This window comes from Triticum aestivum, chromosome 6D (assembly GCF_018294505.1).
Source record: "Triticum aestivum cultivar Chinese Spring chromosome 6D, IWGSC CS RefSeq v2.1, whole genome shotgun sequence".
NCBI lineage: Eukaryota > Viridiplantae > Streptophyta > Magnoliopsida > Poales > Poaceae > Triticum > Triticum aestivum.
This window is the reverse complement of record NC_057811.1, coordinates 243,876,001-243,887,021: the sequence shown is the minus strand read 5'-3', so window position 1 is coordinate 243,887,021 and position 11,021 is coordinate 243,876,001.

The following is an 11,021-nucleotide window of genomic DNA, read 5'->3' as shown; positions in this document are numbered from 1 at the left end:
CAGAGCACCCAAACACGAGCAGTTAGTAAGGGAACTGCAGTGCCCAAAGCACGAGGACCACCACTCCGAATCCCAACTCAACGCTTAAAGGAGAAGAAGATTTGTTCTCAGGTCAGGTTCTGTAGCTATGGTTCATACTCCTTTGCTCTTGCATTACTGTATTTACTCATACCAACTATTTTCAAATTTGAAGGATGGAATTGAAACTCCAATGGCGCAACAGGTATGTTTTAAACCTGTTTCTTTAACTGGTTTGCTGTTGTAACCTGCTCTATGTTGATTTCAGTTTCAATTGAATAAACAGTTATGTTCTCATGTCATGCACATTACAAGTGTTGTTATTGCTCTATAGTTACCCACACTTATATTCTGTCTATTCTGCTTTGTCTTGAACAAATATTATTTGAACTGTGTCTCTATCTTGATTTGGCAACAAAAACTAGAATGATATAGACCATAAAGTGACCATGGTACATAGATATATGTTTGTTTCATGCTGTTATCCTGTCCACTTTACTACTGAACTCATTTACCAAAATGAGTTTCATATACAACATGGTAAACATGTGATGTGTCTGCTTGTTTCTCTTTTAGAATGCGGACAAAATATTGGAGAACAGTACCGCGTTATCCAATGGTAAAGGAAGTAATGCAGATAAGGTTCAAGATAGTGAGACATCCCTGTTGGTCTCCAAGAAAGCTGATAAAAACTATCTTGACGACAGTGAGGGAACCCAAAAGTCCTGTCTTGATGTAGTGTTCGAGTTACTGGCCACTACTGCTGGCACAAGCTCTTCGAACTCGCTGCCTGAATCAGTTCGTCTTCTTGAGTCTCAACTTCAAGTTGAAAGACATCGATCAGATGTGCTGCGACAGGAAGCTGAAGGACTGAGGAAGTCCCTGCAGAATTCAGATGCATATTTTCTGGTGCAACAGCAAGCGCTGGAGGATTTAAGCGCCAAACAAGAGAAAGTTAATAAGCTTGCTAAGCATCTTGCCAGCATTATGGGTACCCAGGATATTGTTTCTTGAGATCTTCTGAAGTGGTTTCAGTTCTGGATTTGTTTTGCTGCGGCGTTTATTTGCGCTGGTCGCCAACTTTGACAACCAGTGTATATGATATGCTGCTTTGTTCCCTATATTTGCACTGGTGGCGAACTTTGATGCCCAGTGGATGTAATATGTGTAATAGCCGTGATAGCCTAGCGTTAGTTGCTTGCTTATTTATTTCCTTGTTGTCTTGTTTATTTGTTTGCTTGTAGTCATTGCAGTTCTTTTTCCGCGGTTAGCTAGTGGCTGCAATAACCTATTTTTTAAAACTAGGCCACAATAACCATGGGCTAATATTTACTGTAGTGACACTGGGCCTCCTACTGGCCGTAGAAACAGTGGGCCTTCTACGGGCCGTAGAAACAATGGGCCTTCTACGGGCCGTAGAAACAATGGGCCTTCTGCGGGCCGTATCATCAATGGGCCTTATACGGGCCGTATGATCGATTGGCCAAACATGGGCCAAACAGACCGCATTATGGCCGTAAACGGGCTAGAGTTGGAATCGTCCGTTCATGGGCCGACCATAACGGGCCATCGTTAATAGGCCGTATTTGATGACGCTATGAAAACGGCCCAACGTATTAACGGACCACAAACGGGCCGACTGTAACCACGGGCTGAATTTGGCCCACAAGCAGAAAATGACAGTAACGGGCCGTAAGTAAACGAATGCTGGAAATGAGCCCAAGAATAAATGGGCTCTGAGAAGGCCGAAAGATAACATGGGCTGGAAACGGCCCAACGGAATAACGGGCCGTTAATGGGTATAAAGTGATACACTGTTCATTACGGGCCAGTTTCACCACGGGCCGTTAATGGGTGTAAAGTGATACACTGTTCATTACGGGCCAGTTTCACCACGGGCCGTTAATAGGCCAAGAGTTACATAGGGCCTCATATGGGCCGAAAGACGTCATGGGCCATACATGCGCCAGAAGTGAAAACGGGCTGGAATCATATTGGATGGCCCAGATGACGCTACTGGGCCTAATTCGGATAGGGCGTAACGGGCCTTGGGTTAGCGGGCTGTAAATGGGCTATATGCGAACAGGCCGTTAACAGGCTTTCCATGGGCCGGCCCGCCACCTTTTGACCAAGTCAAACGGGCCGGCCTTTTCACAGGAATGGGCCTCTGTTGGGCCGTGCCACGTGTCGACGTATCATAGGCGCCTTCCGTCCAATGAGTGGATGACATCTGTCCCAACGATGAGCCGACACGTGTTTCCTCCAGCCAATGATGATTTTACACGTGGAAAATCCCCATTGGTCGGGGCTGTTAACGGGTTATCGGATCCAAAACCCGACCCGATAGCTTAACGGCGTTCCGTTACGGTGGATGCCACGTGTCGGTCACCCTTGACGAAAGCACTTCTGTGACGCGCGATTTATCGTCATGGAAGTGGACACTTCCGTGATGATAATTTTGGCAATGTCATGGAACACTTCTACGACAGCGCAGGTATGACTATCTTGATTCTGTCATAAATTTGTCATGGATATACATGCATGACAGAAAACGCGACCTACTGTGACAAACACGTATCATCATGGAAGTGTATTTTTTTGTAGTGCTTATAGTTTCCCGAGGAAGACACTCAGCCAGAGTCGCAAGAACATAAGGCGCTTTGGGACGAGCTTGAACTGGCCTTGCGGGAAGCCGCCGTGCCTTTCCCCTCTCCCGTTCTAGCTCCCGTCGCCCCGCCTGCACCAGCGCCCATCCCCGTGGCATTGATGGGTTGGGACCCGCACATTGTTGCCAAGCTTGAAGCCACAGGGTTCCACGAGGTCCCCGCTGACTTTCATGTGCTTGTGCACGTGCCAGCGCATGCGCATGCGGGTGCAGTGACGCGCGCGCCCATGCTGGTGCCCGTGCACACGAATGTCTCCTTCGTGTCATTGCCAGTGCATGTCCCCGTGCTGGTGCTAGTGCCCCCTCAGTGGCTCAGATCGCCACCGTCGACCCCTTCCTTGCACCAATGCCTCCCGCTGCCTCCCGCCAGTTGACTGGCTCCTGGAGACCGAAGTCCAGGACATTCTAGCCTTCCTTGAAGCTTGGGCTAACGTCCAGGAGTGGACCGATGACACACAGAGCACGGTAGAGGAGCCGCTTCCCGCTGCAAGACGCCTCCGCCGTCGCCATAGGATCTAAATTTGCCATGAAAAACATTCGGATTGCCATGCTTAAAATTCGAACGTTTGGGATTTATCATTTCTGTTTCTTTAGTTTGATCATGGTATGAATGTAAAGTCGCAGTCAGACTGAATGAAATCTATAGTTTGATTGATGGATTGTTCTGCTAGAGCCCTATCAATCAAATTAAATAAAAAATCATGAAGTTCATATTAAATACCACGTCAATTCCAAATTATTTTTTAGGCAAGTCAATTCCAAATACTTGGGCGCAAGCAGGCCCCTTGTTTGAGCACTAGGCGATACATCTATTTATCCATGCATTTAATTATTACTATAGTTAAATACTACTAGCATGGATTGTCTGTTGCAGTCACTTTTGTTCTGAAACTTGTAACATATAGTATACTAGTCTGTGAAACTGGTGTCGTAACTTGTGAACGAGTCCAGATACGGTCAACGACATTGGGCATCTGCCTCAGGTGGCGCGCCATGTTTACTTTTTTTAACACCGCCCACGCGTTTTTCGTGTTTGCCCGTGCGTCTAAACGTAGAAGGGTGGGGGGAGGGCAGACATGGGACCCGCTAGTAAGTAGCTCAAGGAAGGGGAATAGTACGTGCCGACGAGCCGGTCCCATTTATATACTAAAAGTAATATAAAAACATGTTGTCCATTAAATAGGCCGTGGTAATATTAAAACACGATATCAACGAAGGGGAGTACAACAAATGTTTCTACTAATGTTGCCTATTGACGTGCGCCCGGAAGGGCCTGGTCGCATGTTCGATCCTCGTCCTTTTTTCATTTTAAATTTATATATGGGTCCAAATTTGTTCCATGACAGGTGCCCCCCGGGTGTGTAGTTTGTAGCACTTTAATTTCTGGGTCAAAATTTGTTCCATTACAGGTGGACTCCCGGTGTGTAGTATGTAGCTTATTTGTAATAATTAAAGAGAACACTAGAGCTTTTTTTTGCAAAAATACCACGATGCAACAGGGAAGGTGAGAAAGAACGTGCGAGAGAGCGGTGACGGAGCCAGGGGGAAATCAATTGGGGGAGGGGCGGGGGTTGCAATAGTGTTTGGAGTAGTTGTGGGCCCGAATGCAACAAAATATAATTTAAACCCACCGAAATAAATGCCTTCACAAATTTATCCAAGGTTGGAGTCCCCCTCGCAATGTAAATATCTCCGACTCTGCGAGATATGGAGAGGCAACATCTATGTGTGGGAGAGACGGCGTGAGAAAGTGAGGTCAATCGAGACATATATAGATAGAGAGACAGAGTGAGTGTGGACCGACATTCGGTAGAAAGATAGATATGCTCTAGAGAGATATTGTGTGATTGAGCTTTCGGGAAGGGGGAGGGATGTAAGAGAGAGCTTGAGAGATTGACCTACATAGATAATGTGCATGCTAGGGTATACATAGTGTGGATCCAGTCACAGATAGGTAGATATATCGTTTGTGTGTGAGAGGAAGCAAGGTCAATCAACACATAGATAAAGAGAAGAGAGAGAGAGAGATTGAGCGAGTGTGGGCCGTCATGCGGTTGAAAGAGTGAGACCGGTTGGATAGAGTGACCTAGATAGACAATGTGCCTGAGAGACTATACAATATGTCGAACTGGCCCCAAACATGGAGATATATCGTTTGTGTGTGAGAAAAAGCGAGGTCAATCGAGACATACATAAAGAGAGATATATTGAGTGAGAGTGGGCCACCATGAGGTCGAAAGAGTGGGACGGCTTGGAGAGAGTGATCTAGATAGACGATCTGTGTGAGAGAGTATAGAGTTTGTCGATTGAGGCCTAAACAGGGAGATATATCGTATGCGTGTGAGAGAAAGCGAGGTTAATCGAGACTTACATAAAGAGAGGAAGAGAGAGAGATTGAGCGAGTGTGGTCCGTTGTGCGGTCGAAAGAGTGAGCCAGTCTGGAGAAGTGACCTAGATAGACAATGTGCGTGCGTGTGCGCGAGAGGGGGGGTCTAGATAGGCAATGCATGTATCTAGCGAGAGAGGGTGGGAGGGAGAGAGAGCTTGGCATGGAGTGTAATGGCGGGTGTGTGAGAGAAATACATTTCTTTATAGAGTGGGGAAAGGGGGTTGTGTATTTGAGAGAGTTAGAGATCGAAACACGGAGAGAAAGAATGAGCGTGTGTCAGAAACCAATAGCTCTATAAGGTGGTTAGGAGGGGAAGATTGATCGATAGAGGAAGTATGTAGTGTGTGTGTCCCGAGGGGGGGGACCTAAACACAACATTTGAATGTAGATAGTACTAGACATAATATTGATGTTTATATTTAGTCTACATTATAAGATTTGAATTAAGGACCATGCATATGGCTTCCAGAATTATTTAAAATTTGTGCCGTAGTAGGTTTGGAAAAGTTGATGCACTAATATTGACTCGATTGTTGTGGTATTTTGTATGTTGTGTGGTCATATGCTTGAGTCCATCAGAAGTTTTCTCACTACCATAATGTTCATCTTATACATATGAATTTGTATTAAAAAACATAGGATGGATACCATGAAATGTGAAATCAACGTTAGAATTGGAGATCGCTATGTGACAAACACACTCTGATTCAAAGAACTCCTCATTAATTAATTTCTAGTATCTCATTTCGAAGGACTATTATTTGCAAGAGAAACACGGTACGGTAATACTTACAGATTCGTTTGCCAACGAAAAACAATTCATTTGCACTCTCAAATGTAGGCGCACCAGGCAGACCAGGGTCGTGTCGTGGTGGTGTTGTGTGTCGTACGAACGTTAGCACCAAGCCCCCTCTCCAAAACAAGAACGGCAACAAAAAACTTTGCGCCTACACGTTTTAGATTGAAATATCCGGTAGCCCCAATTCTAGGCCTGCAAAATCTCCCTTCTCCCCGTCCCCTTCCGCGCCCAGAGTGCTCAAATCACTAATTCGCAGCCACCCAGACGACGGTCGCGCTTCACCACCGCACCGGAGCTACCTCATCGACCCCCTCGTCCACCGCACCGGGTGATCCACCGGCAACATCGGCCGCTGCAACCGATGTGCCTCATAGACATCGCCTTCCACCGCATCAGGTGTGCTTCACCGGCGCCGTCTCCCACCTCACGGGGGCTATTTCACCAAGCACATTGTTGCACCTCCACCTCACCAACGGCCTCGTCTACCGCATTGTAGCGCTCTACTGCCGCTCAAGATCTGCATTCGTAGTTGGCCAGCCCACGCCAGCGCATCACCCCCAACAACTCTGAAGTGACCGCACACTAGGCGAGTACGCCCAAATGCCAACCCAAACTAGGTATCCACATATCACTCCGCTGTGTACTGTTCTGATGATGTTTGGATATCCTTTTACTACTCTCTTAGATTACACACCTATGCAACTCTGACTTTAAATCTTATTTCTTCTGGAGCTACCATTTGAAATAAGCAAAACCATTTTTTAGCGAAGCATGACGACGCTATGGGATCTGATACACATCCTGCACACTCGTATAACCTTGTAAGTACCTGTCCTCCGGTACCACAGCAAGGCCGATTCCTCTCATTTTATCAACCATTCTCCGTGCCAAAAATACAGAGGGGGGTGGAAGGGGCACATGGCCTGCACATCCAAGCAAGTAGTAACATGCACTTCTACATGGAACATCCCAAGCGCAAGCAGAGCTGCAGTGAGCCTGTACAATGAGCTAGCGTAAGTCCGTGCATTTCATTTAATTCATATTGGTCTCTGTGTATGATTTATGTTCAATGGTGGATCCTATAATTCAAGTTACCAGGGGCAAAAATTTAACTTAAAAAATACCAAGGCACTTGCTCAACATAACATGAGAAATGTGAAGCTACATGCACTTTTGAAAACCAGCTAATGAGCCAAAGTAGTTCCAGATTATAAACAACTAGATGATGTAAGCACCAAAAAACACAAAATACAACATGGTGGACAAGGATTACTAACATGGACCATAGTTGCTTGAATTATTCATTCTCTGGCCCAAAATATCCAAGTCTAATTGGCACCAATAACCAGTGTGCAAATTGCATATCAATATATCTATCTTTCACAAGCATGCCAATAGTTTGAAATAATAGATAAGAAAAGTATTTATGCTAGGTTGTCATGATACCGAGATGTTGAGGTAAATGGTCTCGACGTTTCCTCAAGCCATAAAAATGTACTATAATTTGCTAGTCATCAATTCGAGCAAATCTCTCTCTCTCTCTCTCTCAATAGAGCAGATCATCATTATATTAAATCCTTCAATGGGAGCTTGCAAAATGCTAGCATTAGATCCCTCATTAGACCGTATATGTTTAGTACAAAGAGCATGTAAAATGTTTGCATCAAATCCTTCATTAGTAGTTTGTTCAGTAGACACTTCAGGATCAGGAACAACATGAGGTTGTATGTTTGCACCGGAAACTTGATTATACACATGAGGTTCAGTCAGTTCAGTATTGATTCGGGGAGTTACAAAATAAGAAAAAATTGGTTTCATTTTCTTATAGATCCCTACATACAAGCAATTTTACAACACCAGCAGGTTTAACCATTGCCAAAAATTGAACAGTTGAATTAGATATAATCGGGGATGTGACGTACCTACCCGTTGCGCATGCTGCTCTTGCAAGCTGTGACTTTCCGTTTCCATGCTGCCAACGCCGCTGCCTCCCACGTGGGCTACCCTAGGGTAGGATCTTCATCTTCTTGTCCTTCCATTCGCTTGAAGCCCGGTGACCGGTGTCCAACGAGGGCGTGATACATCTCCAATGTATCAATAATTTTTGCTTGGTCGATGCTGTTATATTATCATCCGAGGATGTTTTACAATCATTTTATAGCAACTTTATATCATTTTTTGGGACTAACCTATTGACATAGTGACTAGTGCCAGTTGCTATTTTTCCTTTTTTTTAGTTCGCAGAAAATCAATACCAAACGGGGTCCAAATGCAACGAAACTTTTTGGAGAATTTTTCTGGACCAGAAGACACCTGTTGGGCCAAAGAAGTACCAGAGGGGGGCTCCGAGGGGAGCACAACCCACCTCGTCCGCCTCCCGCACCGCCTCTTTGCTCTATAAATACCCCAAAAATCTAAAACCCTAGGGGAGTCGATGAAACACAATTCTAGCAGCCGCAAGTTCCAGAACCACCAGATCCAATCTAGACACGATCACAGAGGGGTTCATCATCCTCATTGGTACCTCTCCGATGATGCGTGAGTAGTTCATTGGAGATCTATGGGTCCGTAGGCAGTAGCTAGATGGCTTCCTCTCTCTCTCTCTCTTGATTCTCAATACAATGGTCTCTTGGAGATCTATTTGATGTAACTCTTTTTGCGGTGTGTATGTTGGGATCCGATGAACTTTGAGTTTATGATCAGATCTATATTATCCATGAAAGTTATTTGAGTTTTGATCTCTTATATGCATGATTACTTATAGCCTCGTATTACTTCTTCAAATCTTTGGTTTAGTTAGGCCGACTAGATTGATTTTTCTTGCCATGGGAAGAGGTGCTTTGTGATGGGTTCGGTCGTGCGGTGTTCTTTCCCAGTGAGAGAAGGGGCAGCAAGACACGTATTGATCATTGCTATTAAGGATAACAAGATGGGGTCTATTCCTACATGAATAGATGTTGTCTATGTCATGTCATCATTCTTATTGCAGTAATCCATTTTTTCATGAACTTAATACACTAGATGCATCCTGGATAGCGGTCGATGTGTGGAGTAATAATAATAGATGCGGGCAGGAGTCGGTCTACTAATATTGGATGTTATGCCTATATAACAATCATTGCCTGGATATCATCATAATTATTTGAAGTTCTATCAATTGCCCAACAGTAATTTGTTTACCGGCCATATGCTATTTTTCTCGAGAGAAGCCACTAGTGAAATCTACGGCCCAGGGTCTATTCTTTATAATATTTGCTTTCCAATCTATTATTTGCCACTTTTATTTTCAGATCTATTATTCCCAAAGCCCAAAAACACCTTGCTGCATTTTTTTGTTATTTATTTTATTTCGCGTTTCCGCGAGATCTATTTATCCAATCTACTACAAACCAATCTGTCTTTTACCCGGGAGGGATTGACAACCCCTCTTACGTGTTGGGTTGCAAGTATTTGTTCTTTGTGTGCAGGTACCGTTTACATAGTGTTGCTTGGTTCTCCTACTCGTTTGGTAACCTTGGTCTCATCACTGAGGGAAATACCTACCGTAGTTGTGCTGCATCGTCCCTTCCTCTTCGGGGAAAGCACTGACGCAGACACGAGCCATCAAGACAGGATTTCTCGCGCCGTTGCCGGGGAGACATCATCAACATATATCAGGTTCCTAATCACAAATCTCATCTCCCTACAATTTACATTATTTTCCATTTGCCTCTCGTTTTTATTTCCCCCACTTCACAAAAAATTTGCCGTTTTCCAATTTTCGTTTGTCGTTGTCTCGTCAGATCTTTTTTTGTTTGCGTTCTTGTTTGCGTAGTTGCGATGTCTCAAGAAAATACCAAATTGTGTGATTTTTCCAATACCAATAATAATTATTTTATTAGCACTCCGATTGCTCCTCCCGCCACTAGTGCGGAATCTTGTGATATTAATGCCGCTTTGCTGAATCTTGTTATTAAAGGTCAATTTTCCGGTACTCCTAATGAGGATGCCGCGTCCCATCTTAACAAATTCGTAGAATTATGCGACATGCAAAATAAAAAATATGTGCACAATGATGTTGTGAAGTTGAAATTATTTCTTTTTTCTTTGCGAGATCGTGGAAAATTTTGGTTTTCTTCGTTGCCTCGCAATAGTATCGATTCTTGGGATAAGTGCAAAGATGCTTTTATTACTAAGTATTTTCTGCCCACAAAAATTATTTCCCTTAGAACTCAGATCATGAATTTTAAGAAACTTGAGCATGAACATGTTGCGCAATCTTGGGAAAGAATGAAATTGATGCTAAGAAATTGTCTTACTCATGGTTTAAATCTTTGGATGATCATACAAAAATTTTATGCGGGATTGAATTTTTTTCTAGAAATCTTTTAGATTCCTACGCGGGTGATACTTTTATGGAATTTACTTTGGATGAAGCTACTAAATTGCTAGATACTATTATGGCAAATTATTCACATTGGCATACCGAAAGAGCACCTACTAGTAAACAAGTTAATACGGTTGAAGAAATAAATTCTTTGAGTGAAAAAGTTGATGCTCCTATGAAATTAGTTTCTAGTAAAAGTGTTCCTGTTGATCTTAATTATGTGCCTTTGTCTACTTTGATTGAGCAAAATAGTGATCCCGTAGATGTGAATTTTGTCTCGCGAAACAATTTTAATAACAATGCTTATAGAGGTAATTTTAATCCTAGGCCTTTTCTGGGAAATTCTTATAATAATTATGGCAATTCCTATGATAATCCTTCTTACGATAATTATAGGAACACCTCTAATCTTGAAAATAATATTAAAGAATTTATCAATGCTCAAAAAGTTTTCAACAATACGATAGAAGAAAAGTTGAATAAGATTGATGATATGTGTAGAAGCATTGATAGAATTTCTCACGACATAGAAAATCTCAAGTTGAAATTTTTTGTGCCCAAGGTTGAAGAATCAATTAAAGCTTTATATGTTTCTATGGATGAAAGTAAGAAAATAACCGCTATGCTTAGAGCTAAAAGAGAATTTTTTGAAAGAGCATTTTCTACCGATTGCTTTCATAAAAGCGATGAAGATCTTAAAGTGATGGTGTTTCTTGTATTGATTCTTTGTTTAGTAAGATTAAAATTGATGATAAAGGGACTGAATAAGAGTCAACTTTAGTTA